Here is a 15,165-nt window from a genome sequence, read left to right as displayed (position 1 = left end):
TTTAGATCTGTTGCAGTTTGATTTATTGGAAATTCCATGAATTGGATTCTACAGTGTATCTTCACTTATCTGAAAAAAATATATTATAAGGCTTTATTTAAAAAAAAAAAATCTCTCCTAGAAATTAGAACACATTCCTGGGACTATAAGTAGTACTTAGATGTGCAAAACACTGTTGGAGAAACAAATTCGTTAATATGAAATCACATTCTGAATGTCCAGGATAGATTGTAGAAGATATATAGATATATAGATATATATAGATATATATAGATATACTGTCCAACAGTGTTTTGCACATCTAAGTATTACTTATAGTCCCAGGAATGTATTCTAATTTCTAGCAGAGATTTTTTTTTTTTTAAATAAAGCCTTGCTAGGGCGCCTGGGTGGCTCAGTTGGTTAAGCGACTGCCTTCAGCTCAGGTCATGATCCCAGGGTCCTGGGATCGAGTCCCGCATCGGGCTCCCTGCTCTACAGGGAGCCTGCTTCTCCCTCTCCCACTCCCCCTGCTTGTGTTCCCTCTCTCGCTGTGTCTCTCTCTGTCAAATAAATAAATAAAATCTTTAAAAAATAATAAAATAAAATAAAATAAAATAAAGCCTTGCTAATATTCACATTTATAGCCGCTTCAGCTTGGTTGATAATGCTGTTTCCTAAAAGATGGTTCATTTTAACAGTGCTTTTTAAGGAAGAAATCCTAGTTTAATAATCTGAGATTGTGTTTTTTCTCACAGAACTCATGTGCATTTAGTTTGTATCATGATCAGTGTATCGATTTGGTCCATCCACAGCTTTCTTCTATCCGTTGGGCAACAGTCGTTGTAACGAACGTCAGATATGGCATGATATTTCAAGGAAGTTTAACTTGAGCAATTACTGATTTCATCCAGACTCCGGAGCCTCTGTTTGTCAAGAAGGTAATATTTTTTAAAGGATAAAATGCCTTTATAATCTATAATTATTTTCTTATACCTTACATTCTTATGGTCTCCTGATTAGCCGGCACTTGGTGCTTAACTTTACATTTTCGCTCTGCAGGGTCCTTTTAGACATTATTATTGCAAAGACAAATCAAAAATCAAAGTGAATTCTTAGGATTATACTTGAAGCCATAGAGGTGCACTTGCTGCTGCTGCAGCCAAACATTGTGCTGCGGAACTAGCTCCCAGCTTGGTGCCCAGTCCCTGCTGAGAAGGCAATGTAGGGGAACTGGCAGAGTTTTACTACATCTGCTCCCTGCTGCTAATGAGCTTGAACCTGTTCCATTCTTATTATGCTTACTGTTTAGATATTTTGCTTGCAAAAATTAATTCTTTTGCTGGGAGAACACATGAAAGAAGAGATGATTTGTAAAGCCGGGCTGTTTAAAAATTAAAAGGCATCAGCAAGGGAGATGAAAGGCTATAATGAGCGATATGGTTACTTAATATCAATTCAAGGGCAGAAGCTCAGGTGGTAAGGCTGGAGTTGTTTCTCAGCTTCAGTTCTTTGTGGGCGACAGCTTCCGGGAGGCACAGTCTCTGTTTTGCATTGGGCATCTGCACCAATATCCTCTATATTTATCAAAGAGATGTAACAGTATTTTTTCCTTTGAAAGCTTCCCTGGTTCTCTAAGAGGTGCCCAAGTTTTCGTGATGTGTAGCCTCTGAAAACAATCAGGTTTCAGCAGCTGCGTTTTATGATCGCCAAGAACTAATATACTACCTATTCCCAACTGCTTATAACCTACTCCTGATCGCCTAACCAGGAGGAACAAGAAGAACTCAAAGAGTAAATAGGCCCTGAGATGATTCTTAATGAAATAATAATGATGCATTTGGGTAGCCATAGAATCTTGCTATTTAAATTACTTTCATACGTTCCTTTGTTCCTCACCTTAACTTTCGAAGATAATCATACAGGTATTGTCCATTTCATAGATGTGAGAATGGAAATTTGCAAATGCATGTCATTATCATAACCGGATGAAAATTGTCCATGGGTCAATATAAATCAGTGCACATCCTACTGATGGGGAGTGGGATCCTCATCTGTAGATTTGCAGAATCATCCTCACCACTCTCATTGTCGTCTTTGTCAGGATAATAAGCCCACAAAGCTATCGACTTCTTGAATAGGAGCCAAATGTATTAGATTTTCAGCCAAAATTGCACGTTACTTTTGGTAATGATATTGTTTGAAACATTCTGCAAAGAAAAGCAGGTTACTCTACTACAGCAATTCTCAAACTTTTTACTCTTGAAATTGAGAAAAAAAAAATGTTTGCAGATGTCCAGTTTTGGGTCTGCATTATTTTTAGTATAACGTTACTTGAACCTATGAAACTACCCACGAACTCCTTTACCTATGGTTTTTATCAATTATACAACCAAAACAAATGTAAAGGTTAAATAAAAATAAACCTACAAAGCCAATACAACTATAATTGAAAGCATCACTTTATTGTGACACATAACTGTAAATTCAGTCACAAGTATATACATCTTTATTTAGAAGGACAGTCATTTTAATAATCCTAATGCTGATTAATAAATATTATGAAATAAAAATATCCTATATCTTATTATATATTTACTTCTTTGCATTGCTAATGAGCTACTACAAAATAATACTTGAGAAGTAGGACTCGTGTAATGTGTCTCCTAAACAAATAAATTCTGGCTCCTAGGGTATGACTCCTTTTCTGGTTGGTGTAGCTATACTGCAATTTGACATGGATTCTCTCTATATGAACCATTGTAAAACCTTCTTTTGAGCAGAATGTCCTATCATTTGGCCTCTACTTGGCACAAGGGCATCATTTATACGTTAAGTCCATCTAAGTTCTCTCCCTGTTAGTGTAAGACAGTTAAAGTAGTACATTACTCCACTGCAATATAATTTCCTGATGTCAAATCATAATCTCAATTTATTACATAAGTTAAGAAACTCAAGTCTTACTCTATTAAAATATCTTTAATGGTGAATTTTTACTACAAAGCCAAGTTTTGTCTTTAGAGCTGACAAAAGACTCCGAGGGCAGTAATAGTGAATGCAAGATCAACTGCAGTATCTAGTGTCCAGGTTTGCAGGCGTTGGTGCCACATGAGTGCTCTAACCAGTGGGTGCACTACAGGATTGCGGGCATCAACCCAATGTCTACATGCTCATAAATACCGGTGGCAGGACCCAAATCAAAGGTGATCATCTAAACAAATCTAAAAATGTTTTGTATTATTCTCATGATGACCTTGAGGTAGGAATTAGTGTTATCCCATTTTACAGAATAGGACACTAGGAATTAAATGCCTGCCCTAAGATCACACAGCCAATAAGTGGTGGAGCCAGGAGTCAACCCTAGTTGTCTGGCTAGTATCAGTGATCTCAATCACTGGAAGTGACAATTGGGAGAACAGTAAGGTCAACACAACTCCATTCATTAGTTGCTTAAATGCATATGCTTATTTTGCTAGATTCCCTTTTTCAATGGAAAATATATAGGAATGGAATTTTTTTTTTAAAGATTTTATTTATTTATTTGAGAGAGAGAGAATGAGAGACAGAGAGCATGAGAAGGAGGAAGGTCAGAGGGAGAAGCAGACTCCCCGCTGAGCAGGGAGCCCGATGCCGGACTCGATCCCGGGACTCCAGGATCATGACCTGAGCCAAAGGCAGTCGCTTAACCAACTGAGCCACCCAGGCGCCCAGGAATGGAATTTTTAAAATTACTTTCATTGCCTATTTTATTGTAGGCACAAGTAATACATATATATTAAAATTTATTACTAAGATATTGATTTGAAAGGATAAAATTGTTTCAAGAAAAACTATAAGCAAATTTATTATTTGACTAATCAGGCATTATAAAACTCATTAAGCAAAAACATATATATTTTGTGTGTGTGTATTCTAAAACCAAGTGTCCTATTTCAGAAGGTAACCAGCAACTGAAAGGAGGCTCTGAGGTTTCTTATAATCATTGTAAATTAGAGGAGTTTCCTTTTGAATATATTTTAAAGTCTTCCTCACAACTACCACTTTTTAAATTCATTCATTCACTGACTCATTTATTCACTCATGTGACATCAATTTATTTATTTATTATTATTTTTAAGATTTTTACTTATTTATTTGACAGAGAGACAGCGAGAGAGGAACACAAGCAGGGGGAGTGGGAGAGGGAGAATCAGAGAGGGAACACAAGCAGCGGGGAGTGGAGGGAGAAGCAGACTTCCCACCGAGCAGGTAGCCCCATGCGGCTCGATCCCAGGACCTGAGTCGAAGGCAGACGCTTAATGACTAAACCACCCAGGCGCCCCTGACATCAATTTATTTTTTAAATAACTATTTTCTGATTATAATAGTAATATACATTACAATAATAATATAACAATTACAATAGCAATATACATTACATTCATTACAGAAATTTGGAAAATGTATTACAATATGAAGAAGGGGATGAAAATCCCCTTCTTCTCTCTCTACCAAAAGCTAAGGACTGGCTAATATTTTGGTGCATTTCTTTTTAAAGAAATATCCCGGATGTGGTCAGGACCCTTAGGCAGCCTTGCTATTTGCCCCTGAGCAGAGTCAACACTTGGTCACCTCCCCTCAAAGCAAACCTACCTACCTTCACAGGTAAGAGGAAAAACAAGATTTTTCTGAAGTTTTCAAGAGGAGGCAAAAGCAAAGGATACAATACATATTGCATAGAAAAACTGAATAAAAAATCTCCATTAGACATCTGGGTTCTTTGCCAAGCTTCTAATTCCTGTTAACTGCCAACTACCTCAACTCCTTGTGCATCACCAGCCCTGCTGCACAGGGCCGGCCCTGTCTTCGGCTCTGGCCTGTCTTCTCTCTGGGTCCTCACCTGGAGCTCTTCACTCAGTAAATAAAGGACCCATCCTAGCATCCTCTATCTTTATAAGCCAGCAGGGGCTTACAAGAAACATGTGGGGTTTTTTCCTTAGATAATTTTTTCCTGTCTCATTCAGTTATGTATGCATGTATATGTATGTATTTATATGCACACACATTTTACATATGCACTTTATTAATATACCTACTAGTCTTTGAACTCTTTTTCTCCCACAAAATATATTTTATTTTCCCTTAAATGTTTAAAACACAGTTTTTCATAGTTGTGTAATATTTCATTATGTGATATACTATAATGTGTTTGACTAATAATCTCTTATTGGTTATTTTGATTGTTAGCAGTTTTTGCTATTATATATAACACTATGGTAAACATCCTGTATAACTCCGGTTATTTTCTTTGTGAACATCTCTAATTATTTTCTTAGAATAAATTTCTACACTTAGAATTTCAGGGTCAAGTTGAATGAACGTTTTGGAATTTGATATAAATTGCCCTTCAGAAAAGTGTTAGCATGAATACTCCATTGACCACTTCTTGGGTACCAGGCTCTATGCTAGCTGCTGAGGATTCAAAAATCTGTAAGATACTAAAGAGTTTATGGTTAGGTATTTGCTTTAATTAGATGGTAGGCCCTTGCTACTTTCCCTATAAAGTATATTTAAATTCACAGTCACTGGTATGGTTGAGAAGTTGCTAGCTCTGACCTGAATTTATTTTTTAAATATATATTACCAAAAGAAAAAAAAAGCCTTTCTAAGTTTTGAAGCCAACTAAAAACTTCCATGTAAAATATTTGTCAGCATATTAAACTGTTGGCATATTCATTAGTTCCCATTTTACACCCAAAATGTGTTTTTTTAAAAAAGATAATTGCTTCATATTTATGGATTGAAAGTTATTTTAAGTTGGTCTTGAAGAGGAAACTGCTGTTTTGTTCATATAAATGTTATATATCAAAACTACCATTTCAAAACTTGATTACAAGTGAACGTCTGTTATACCCATGACTTTGAAGTCACAGCAGAAAGCACTTAACACTTCTTTTCTCCTTCTGTCTGGCCGCAGTCAACATTTACAGGCCATTTTCAGAATTACCAGAATGTAAAGGATATGAGGTGGGGTGGATGGAAATGCATTAACCTTCTGGGAAAGGCTGAATGACAGTAATGTCCCAGATTAGTAGACTAGGAACCTAAGTTGGCAAATACAAATACATCCAACCCTATGAACAGAACATGAAGCCAAATAGCCCTCATCACCACCATCGTTAGGCATAATCACGTACTGTATGTTGTTGTCTGTAATCGTGTGTCTTACAAATACAGGAGCTACTTTTACATTTCACATGTCACCTGAAGAACATTATGGCTTGAACTTGGTAGTTGAAACAGTCCACTGTTTCCAATTAAGGCTTCTAAACAATCCAAATGACAACAACCTTCTTAAAAGACCTTAAGACCGTTGAATGACGTATGATAAAGGATTCTGAAAGGCTGGGGAAGGTGGATCGTGGCAATGATAGGCCTAGCAATGGCCAAGCTGGTAGATGCCCCTCCCCTTCCTTTATTTTCCATTTTAGATGACTAAGTGGTCCTCATTTCTCCAAAGGTGACAGCACTTCTCTTAGGCCTACATAGGAGACAGTTATTTTTAATATGCCTAAGACGCGTAGTGGTAAGAGTATGGATAAACTCAGATTAAATTTCAACAGCTCTGTCACGATGATTATACACAATACCTGACATTTTGAAAGGGCTTACCAAACTAAAAAAAAAAAAAAAAAGTGTGGGTGCTGTGTGTACAGTGGTTTACACATAAGGATTATCATTTGCTTTCTGGAAATGAACTCCATCTTGGCCTTAAATCCTTATATTTCTACACAGAGTTGAAATGCCAGTTGAAAGCATTCAGAAATTTAAAGTAACTGATTTAACAACCTCAGGCAAAGAGAACATGTCTGAAAGTTTGTCTCAATGTTTGACTTGACCTACAAGAGTTTCTCTGGGACTTATTTTCTAAACAGTACCCTGGCACCTTGGGCCAGTAAAATGGCCTTTAAGCTTGAATGAACAGGGTATTTTTTTTCCTCTAGTGCAAAGCTTCACTATTTCATCTTTTCAAACTCTTTTACTGCACTCAGTAAGAAATTATATTGACAAGGGTAGAATTTATCTCCTAGAAGAGAATGCTATGCTTCTGTTAAGTGCTAATATAACATTTATGTGTTGGTGCCTTAATAACAGCCCCAGCTTACCTAATGAAAGTTGAAAGCAAACAGTACTCTCTGAGATTTTATTATGACTGAAGTGACTGCAATTTGAGGCAAATTATCCCTATTTTTGTTCCTATATCAAAAACAGAGATGCTAAAGCAATTGCTACATGTTTGGTATGGAATTAGGTTCCACTCTCATTAATCTACAAGGAAGAGCATTTTTCATGTAAACAGCTCACGAGGGTCAGAGAGAAGAGCTGTTTCTGTGAAAAATGCTTGTCAATAACTTTGTGAGTGAATTTTGAAATAAAGTGCCTGTAACCTGTCATTATTCCTTCCTCTTAAAGTCGAGAGTGAGTGGATGAAAATTGAGTATGTGAATTGAAAGCAGGTTGAGTGTTATGGCCTTATCGACTTCAGGTAAAATGACTGTTTTAACTTGTTATTATTTTTCCATTCAGAGGTCAGGCAATGTACAGTATTACCAGCATAGACTGCAGTGTAAGCAAATTGGTATACAAAAAAGCTATTACCCACACTCACAAAGCAGAAGAAAGTCTAAGTCACTAATATCAAGTGGACTCGTGATCTCTACAAAAACGAAACAAGCAACAGTGTTTGGAAGAATAGCATAGGCATATAAATATAAAGCACCTAGAAGGCAGAAAATATAAACCTGTTTAAATAAAGGTGCATATGGGGCACCTGGGTGGCTCAGTCGTTAAGCGTCTGCCTTCAGCTCAGGTCATGATCCCAGGGTCCTAGGATCAAGCCCCGCATCGGGCTCCCTGCTCTGTGGGAAGCCTGCTTCTCCCTCTCCCGCTCCCCCTGCTTGTGTTCCATCTCTCGCTGTGTGTCTCTATGCTAAATAAATAAAATCTTTAAATAAATAAATAAATAAATAAATAAAGATGCATATGTTTAGAAGGTGCATATGAAGATAAGAAATATGCATGTTAGTGACCATTTTTAAAAATCACATATTAATCTTATTTGCTTTGCAAAGGAATTATGGGACCTGAATACTAAATGTTAGATACTCCAGCTCTACGTGTCACCTTAAATTTTTTCCTGCCCAAGATCATCTTAAAAGTAATTAGCTTCTGATTTTTCAAGTCCATCCAATGTATTCTTATCAAAAGCAAAACACTGCTGTGGTCTCTCTTTTCGCTTTAGAAAAAGAAAACGAGGCTTCAAAACATCAAAAACCCTTTTCTTGTCTTCTAGATTTTTATTTCTAATTCTGAAGGACAGCTTAAGAGTTTAGTGTGGCTGCTTTAGGTTTGCAAGAAAAATATCTATCTTTTCACCTCAGGCCCATTGGAAGCATATATTTAATACTATTGTTCAAACAGTTGATTCTTCTCTTTCAGAAGTCTAGTGTTTTTATCTTTGATATTGATTCTCATAGACTCCGTTATACACTCTGTTGGTCAGAAAATTAACAGTTTGGCCTAGATATTAAAAGAGGTTATAGGACTCTGGCTAAAAGCAAGTTAGGGGGAGAAAGGGTTATATATAATTTTGAAGACATGTTCCTATGTCTTTCATCAAATCCCCATGTCATGTAAAAAGGTTTGGGTTCTTTTACTTCCAAACAATTATTTTGGCTTCAAAATAACTATAATGACCTAAGATAAAAGAAATATATTGGCATTTCTTTGCTTCACATTTGCTAGTCTGTCTTTAAACATTTACTGATTGGACACTGCCAATCATAATAATACAAAAACTTCAGGGGAGCCCTTCTTCATCTAGTGAGGAAGAAAATCAGGTAGATAGTGAGTTAAGTCACCATGCTAATTCTGGGAGAATGAAAGCTCCGTGGGGGCAAAGATCTTTATCTGTTTGTGATCATCAACACCGACTACCTCTGAAACTACTACCGGGCATACAGGGGACACCTGACAGATATTTGTTGGATGTTGAATGTATGTAATTGGGGCACCCACAGTGCATTTAAGAGACTGCGGGAAATCCAGGGAAGACTTTCCCAGCGAAAGATAGGTCTAAACTCAAGAACAATGAAGCCAGAGTTGGAACAAGTCCTTCTGTATCAAGGGAGTAGACAGTACCAAAAATGAAGTTGGAATCGAGAGTTGGATGAACAGCTCTTAATTGTCCATGGCCCCATCTATGAGTGAGGGGTGGGCATGTACAGTTGAGTGAGATAAATAGAGACCAGATCCTGAAGGGCCTTGTAAGCCACACTAAGGAACTTGAATGTTAGATCAAAAACCACTGAGTGATATTAAGCATGCAGGGGCTTAAAAAAAAAATAAGGCAGATATATTTTAGAAAAAATTACATTGGCTGAAGTGTGGCAGATGGATTGAAGAAGACTGGAAACAGGTAGGGAGACCCATTAGGAGGCTTCACAGAAATATAAGCAACATAAATGACAGTGGCCTAAATTAAGGTAAATGTAAAGAGACAGAATGAATGGACATATTTAAGTGCTTTTAAGGGGCTGGAGATGACAAGACTCAGTGGCTGCTTGGAATGAGATTGGGAGAGGCTGCTAAGGAAGACAGAGAGACAAGGACGAGAGGCAGTTCTCCAGCCTTGGGAACCGAGTGGACAGATACCATTTCCCAAAATGAGGAAGAGGTGTTGGGTAGGGAAGGGGGCTAGTTTATTTTTGGCTATGCTGAGTTGTTTAAAGCATCATGTCGTCAGAGCCCAGGACGTTTTCCTGTCTCCTCCTTCTTGTAGTCTCAGCCTCGATTTACACAAATCCATTGCAAATGCATGAAACACATCCAAGTACCTATCATAGTAGTTATGAGCATACTTTTCTTACATACACAACAAATTGCATTTTTCAATATAAAAATATTCTTCTTTCCTCATAAAAGTCTTTATGAAATGTAAAGGTATACAAAAAGCAAACTGTTTCTAAGAGTTAAGTTATTGTCATGACCCTGAATTGTGACTAGTCAGTAAAAAGCATGACACCACACACCAAGTCACCACAGATGATATGCTATGCACTTATGAGTTAAGTACGAGTATATCTGCACAGATAAATACACTTCAGTATTTTTGCATTTACAGTTGGATGACATACTAAAGGAATATGTTGAATTGAATGTATAAGCCCACACTTGTTTTTATTTTTTTTTTATTTTTTTTTTAAGATTATTTATTTATTTATTTATTTGAGAGAGAGAGAGCGCACATGAGAGTGGGGAGGGTCAGAGGGAGAAGCAGACTCCCCGCCGAGCAGGGAGCCCGATGCGGGACTCGATCCCGGGACTCCAGGATCATGACCCGAGCCAAAGGCAGTCACTTAACCAACTGAGCCACCCAGGCGCCCCACACTTGTTTTTAAATGTAATATAATTTTTTTCTCTTTTCTCTCTTGGTTCTGCCAAACACATTAAAGTGAAGATACAAAAGCTATTCAGAATGCAAACATACATAATAAGGCTTATAATTTATATTGGTGATTATGGGCAACACTTATGAATTAATTAATTAGTCAAGAGCTAGTAAACTGAAACACCTTATATATCCTCTGTATTTTAATCTATTCCCATTTCTTACATATTTATTTAATTTGCTAAAAATTTACTTAGGTGTGTATACAGACACCTAATAAGGTTTCTGAAATACTAGCAGATCCAGTCCGACATCAACATCCTGCTTGTTTTCTTCTACTCCAGGAAGAACACGAGTGTCATGGCAATGCCGATGACACGGGTCATATCCTGGTGGTCGTGGTAACTCTCCATCTTCCCAGAGAGGCTGTGATTGAGTGGCACAGTTTGCATTATTGCAGGGGCCAGCGAACTACTTAGAAGGAAGCACTCTACTTTGAGTGAAGATATTTGAGGGCTTTCAAGGTGAATGTGAAGCTGTGGCACCCAGTTCTGCATCCAGGACACCGAAGTCCATTTCCTTAAAATGGACATCACCTTCTACTTCCTCACCTGATTTAAACAGGGTTTTAGAAGACCCGATGACTGTGTTTCCACAAGCAAGAAGACTCTGAAGAAAGCCAAGCCGCACCACTGCATTTTAGAAGATTCTACAAAAAGACAGCCTTCATGACGAAGTACCAGAGGCAGGTAAGAGAGCTAATAGAAAGCTGAAAGGAAGTACACACTGTGGGATCCCATCATCGATGGCTGTCAGAGAGAGAGGGAGAAGGACCTGAGCAGTGTGGGAGGCTTGGCCCCCAGTCCAGTCAGTGAGAGAGTGGGGGGTGGGAGTCCACGATTTCCTCTGCTCATCTCACTTCTCTTACACCTTTCATGTGAACCCTTCACAACCCGGTAAGTGATTAAAGTGTTTAAAGAAATTTACTCTTTTCGACTCTATAACCCTCTATTGTATTCCAAACCATGTTGTATACATGATATACATACATATTAGTGCAGAGGTTTGTGTACACAGTGCCATGAACACTGCACTTTAGAGATGACTTACAGTGTGTAGATCAACCCAAAGTAAATCTGACTCCACGGTACACACACGTAGCAGAGAGCCAAAATCTCACCCCCAAACCAGCTCTGACTCAAACGGGAGCTCGACTCCTCATGTTCCCAAAGCATTTTACTAAAAGGGCTTTGACCCAGCCTCCCAAGAGAGAAATGCAGCAATGCACACTTGGTATCTTTCACTTCGTGGCTGGCTACCAGTGCAAGGAGGTTGAACCAGAAGGCACATTTCATTCTCCTGAAGCAAGTCATGCGCCAGAGTCCAAACTCAAAGTCTAGCAATTGGCTCGTTTCCAGTTTCCCGCAACGGGGAGTTCTCAGTCTTTCCAGGCGGATGGAAGTTTTGGTTTTCATTGGACCAGCCTCATGTAAATAAGACTGACTGAATTTGATTCAGAACAATCAATCCCAATTTGATGTACTATTCCTTTATCGTATTAGCCTAAATTGTGTACAAAGCCTCTCGGTGGGTTTTAAAACGCAGCAGTACCTCGGGCCTTGCTATAGGTGTATTTTAATTCAATATTTGCAAATTGAATTGTGCTTTGAACATTTTATGGAAGTGAGCTTTTAAAATGCATCATTTCCTATATCAGATATTTCTAAAGTAAAGTGAATAACTACCTCCTCATTTATCTTTTGTTTAAATACAAATTTTAATACACTGGATCTGTCTAAAGCCAGAACCTTTCCGTAGCTCACTTCTTCTCTTTGGGTCTGTCGGTGATTGGTTTTTTTGCAGACTAAACAGAATTATGCCAACCCTGTGGTGCTATTTTCTTTATGCTGTGGGGAAGACAGCAAGTCACAGGTGGTGCTGGTCACCATCCCATGATTGGTCCCCTGGTCCCTGAGTGAATAGTTAGGTATAGAATCCTTGTTATCTGAGTTCTGGTTTAATGTCCGTTTCACTGTTACAGTGTCTGCCACAAGAAGAAAAGGAAAATAGGTATATGGAAAATAGAGAAGTGGCTACTTTTACATATGTCATTAGGAGGCCTATCCATTGGCTTTGAAATTGGCTCATAAAGGGAAAAACAGAGACTGTACTAATAAACTCAGTGCCTGATGAGCATAACTAAATCTTTTTGCAGCCTTGGGATTTTTCTATATTTTAATCCTTTGTGAAATAAAATACACCATAATGGCCATAACATACCACCTTGTGACAACCTTACTTTTGAGAAAAAACTACGTATGTCTTTATAAAAATAATTCTGGAATATCTCTTTGTACCTGTATATTCGTATTAAAGGTCAGGGTCTATACATTCACATTTTTATGAATATGAATATGAAATATTAATTGATCTGTATTCATTTAATGATGTAAAAGATGATGCTCTAAGATCCCCACTTTTTTCCCCACTTAACCTGAAGCAATACTAGAAGGAAATTCGACATGACATTCTTTAATATATTTAAAACATAAAATAAAGAAGGCAATGAAAATGTAGCAAAGAATAAACTCCTTTCATTTAGGAAGGAAGGAATAAACATAGAGCCTGACAGAATCTGGTGGTTGTTCTACGAGGACTAGTTTTAGGGAAAAAAAAAATCAACCTGGGGGCGCCTGGGTGGCTCAGTTGGTTAAGCGACTGCCTTCGGCTCAGGTCATGATCCTGGAGTCCCGGGATCGAGTCCCGCATCGGGCTCCCTGCTCAGCAGGGAGTCTGCTTCTCCCTCTGACCCTCCCCGCTCTCATGTGCTCTCTCTCATTCTCTCTCTCTCAAATAAATAAATAAATAAATCTTTAAAAAAAAAATCAACCTGGTAAAACGTATTTACTTTTTGCAGCATGCCTACTTGATTGCTAACATTCCACAATTTCATGATATTCTTTGAATAAATTATACTCATTCTGTTTGAAAAATAAATGTAACATGTATTTAAATAGTGCAGTTTTGTGAGGGAGAAGAACCATGCCCATGTGTGTTAAGTTAATGGCACTGGGTGCAGAATAAGTCATCATGGTTTTTATTTATTCATTCATCCTTAGATCCTTTTAAAAGTCTCTCAGGCCCTAATGACCATCATCATTATCATCAGTAAAAACTGCTTTCTGGTGAAAAAGCAATAGGCATTAAATTTAGAGGCAGCATTAAATTATCAGTAAAGAGGACCTGAAATAGTACTACATGCACATTCCTGGACACAGATGCCAGAAGTTCATATAGTGCCAGTTAGGTGATCTTCTTCATGAAGTTTGTGACTGAGATGTACTCTTCCCCTTTACAAGGCAACATCATTTAGCTCAGGAGAAAATAAAGTATAGGCCAGTGTTCACACTCTGGTATTAAACATTGGAAGTCAAAGATATCAGTCAGAAGAAGGTTCTCAATTATAAATAAAATTTTAAGAATTATCAGTATCAAACATTTATTCCAAGGGACGTGTGGGTGGCTCAATGGTTAAGCGTCTGCCTCCGGCTCAGGTCATGATCCCAGGGTCCTGGGATTGAGCCCCACATCGGGCTCCCTGCTCGGCGGGGAGTCTGCTTCTCCCTCTGCGTGACGCTTCCCCGGCTTGTGCGTGCTCTCTCTCTCTCTGACTCTGACAAATAAATAAATAAAATATTTTTTTAAAAAACTTTATTCCAAGCATTTCTCTTACCTCAGAGTTCCTTGCAGGTAAAAAATAAAGACTGTCCAGTGAGTGGAAAAAATATCAGTGAGAAATGCTTTGAAGTTAACCCTATGAAATCCTGTCTCCTAGCTATTTTATAAATATCCCATTATCACTCAGCAAACACAGCAGAGGCTTTAACTTCTCTGCATCACCTCCAGGAACAGAATTAGAACTAGCTTCGCAAGGCCAAGTTCCACCCCTCTGGGAATAAATGTAGTGTGGCAGCTGGAAGTACGAGAGAGGTAGTACCTTGTGACCCATTCGAAGGGTCCGTACACCTGGTGGTTCCCATCTCCTTCCCTGAGCCATGGTTCCCTTACAGTCTGGACAGTTGGTACAGTTGGGGAGTTACCAGGAAGCAAGCAGAACAGGCAAGGTGACTTCCTTTCTCTAGGGAAACACTGTCGGTTAGTGCAAAGTGTTCAGAATCCTTGTCTGCTACAAATGATCCATTCCCTTAAACTCTCACAGCTTAGGAGCCACCAGATTTCTGATTTTGAAGCCATTGGTCAGGTATTCGAACTTCGTGCTTTGTAAAAACAAGAACAACAGTCATAAAATCCCATTGTAGAACAAAAGGAGTACCATAAAATGTAGCTTTAAGAGCAGGCTGTTGTTGACAAACTTCCCAATTCTGTGAATGTGGTTCTTTTTTAATGTGGTCAGACTTCTCTTTCTCAAGAATGACCTCTGTTTTTTTAGAACAACTGGCAATTTCTTCAAAGCTTCAGTGTCCTTTTCTGTAAAAGGGAAATGCTAACTAGCCTTGTCCACATAGAGGGTGCCGCTGGTGCTCATTCGAGACAATGTATGTGAAAGTCCTTTTGTTCATTGTCAAGTATTGTACCAACGCAAGGTGTTGCTCTTGGGTTTGCTGTTATTCTTCTGAGGCCCCTAGTGGCTTTAAAAAGGGGAGCAGTGAGGCCTCATCTCTATCACACCCTGTAATAAATAGACTTTTGTTTGCCCCACAATTTAAAAGCCAAGTTTAAAGATATGTCTAGTTTTA

At 38.3% G+C, this 15,165-nt stretch overlaps 1 long non-coding RNA gene across 1 annotated transcript in view; it reads left to right on the top strand.

Annotated features, from left to right (window-relative positions):
• Positions 1–601: 601 nt before the first annotated feature.
• LOC145723478 (uncharacterized) overlaps positions 602–15,165 on the top strand; it is a 23,007-nt gene continuing 8,443 nt past the window's right edge. The window contains exons 1-2 of the long non-coding RNA XR_014148570.1: positions 602–920; positions 10,753–11,157. This is a non-coding gene — a long non-coding RNA (uncharacterized LOC145723478). The remainder of the gene's footprint in view (positions 921–10,752; positions 11,158–15,165) is intronic.

This window comes from Leptonychotes weddellii, chromosome 9 (genome assembly GCF_054177405.1).
Source record: "Leptonychotes weddellii isolate Sample4059 chromosome 9, ASM5417740v2, whole genome shotgun sequence".
Taxonomy (NCBI): domain Eukaryota; kingdom Metazoa; phylum Chordata; class Mammalia; order Carnivora; family Phocidae; genus Leptonychotes; species Leptonychotes weddellii.
Note: the sequence above shows the minus strand (reverse complement) of the source record. Positions and strands in the feature narration are given on the sequence as shown.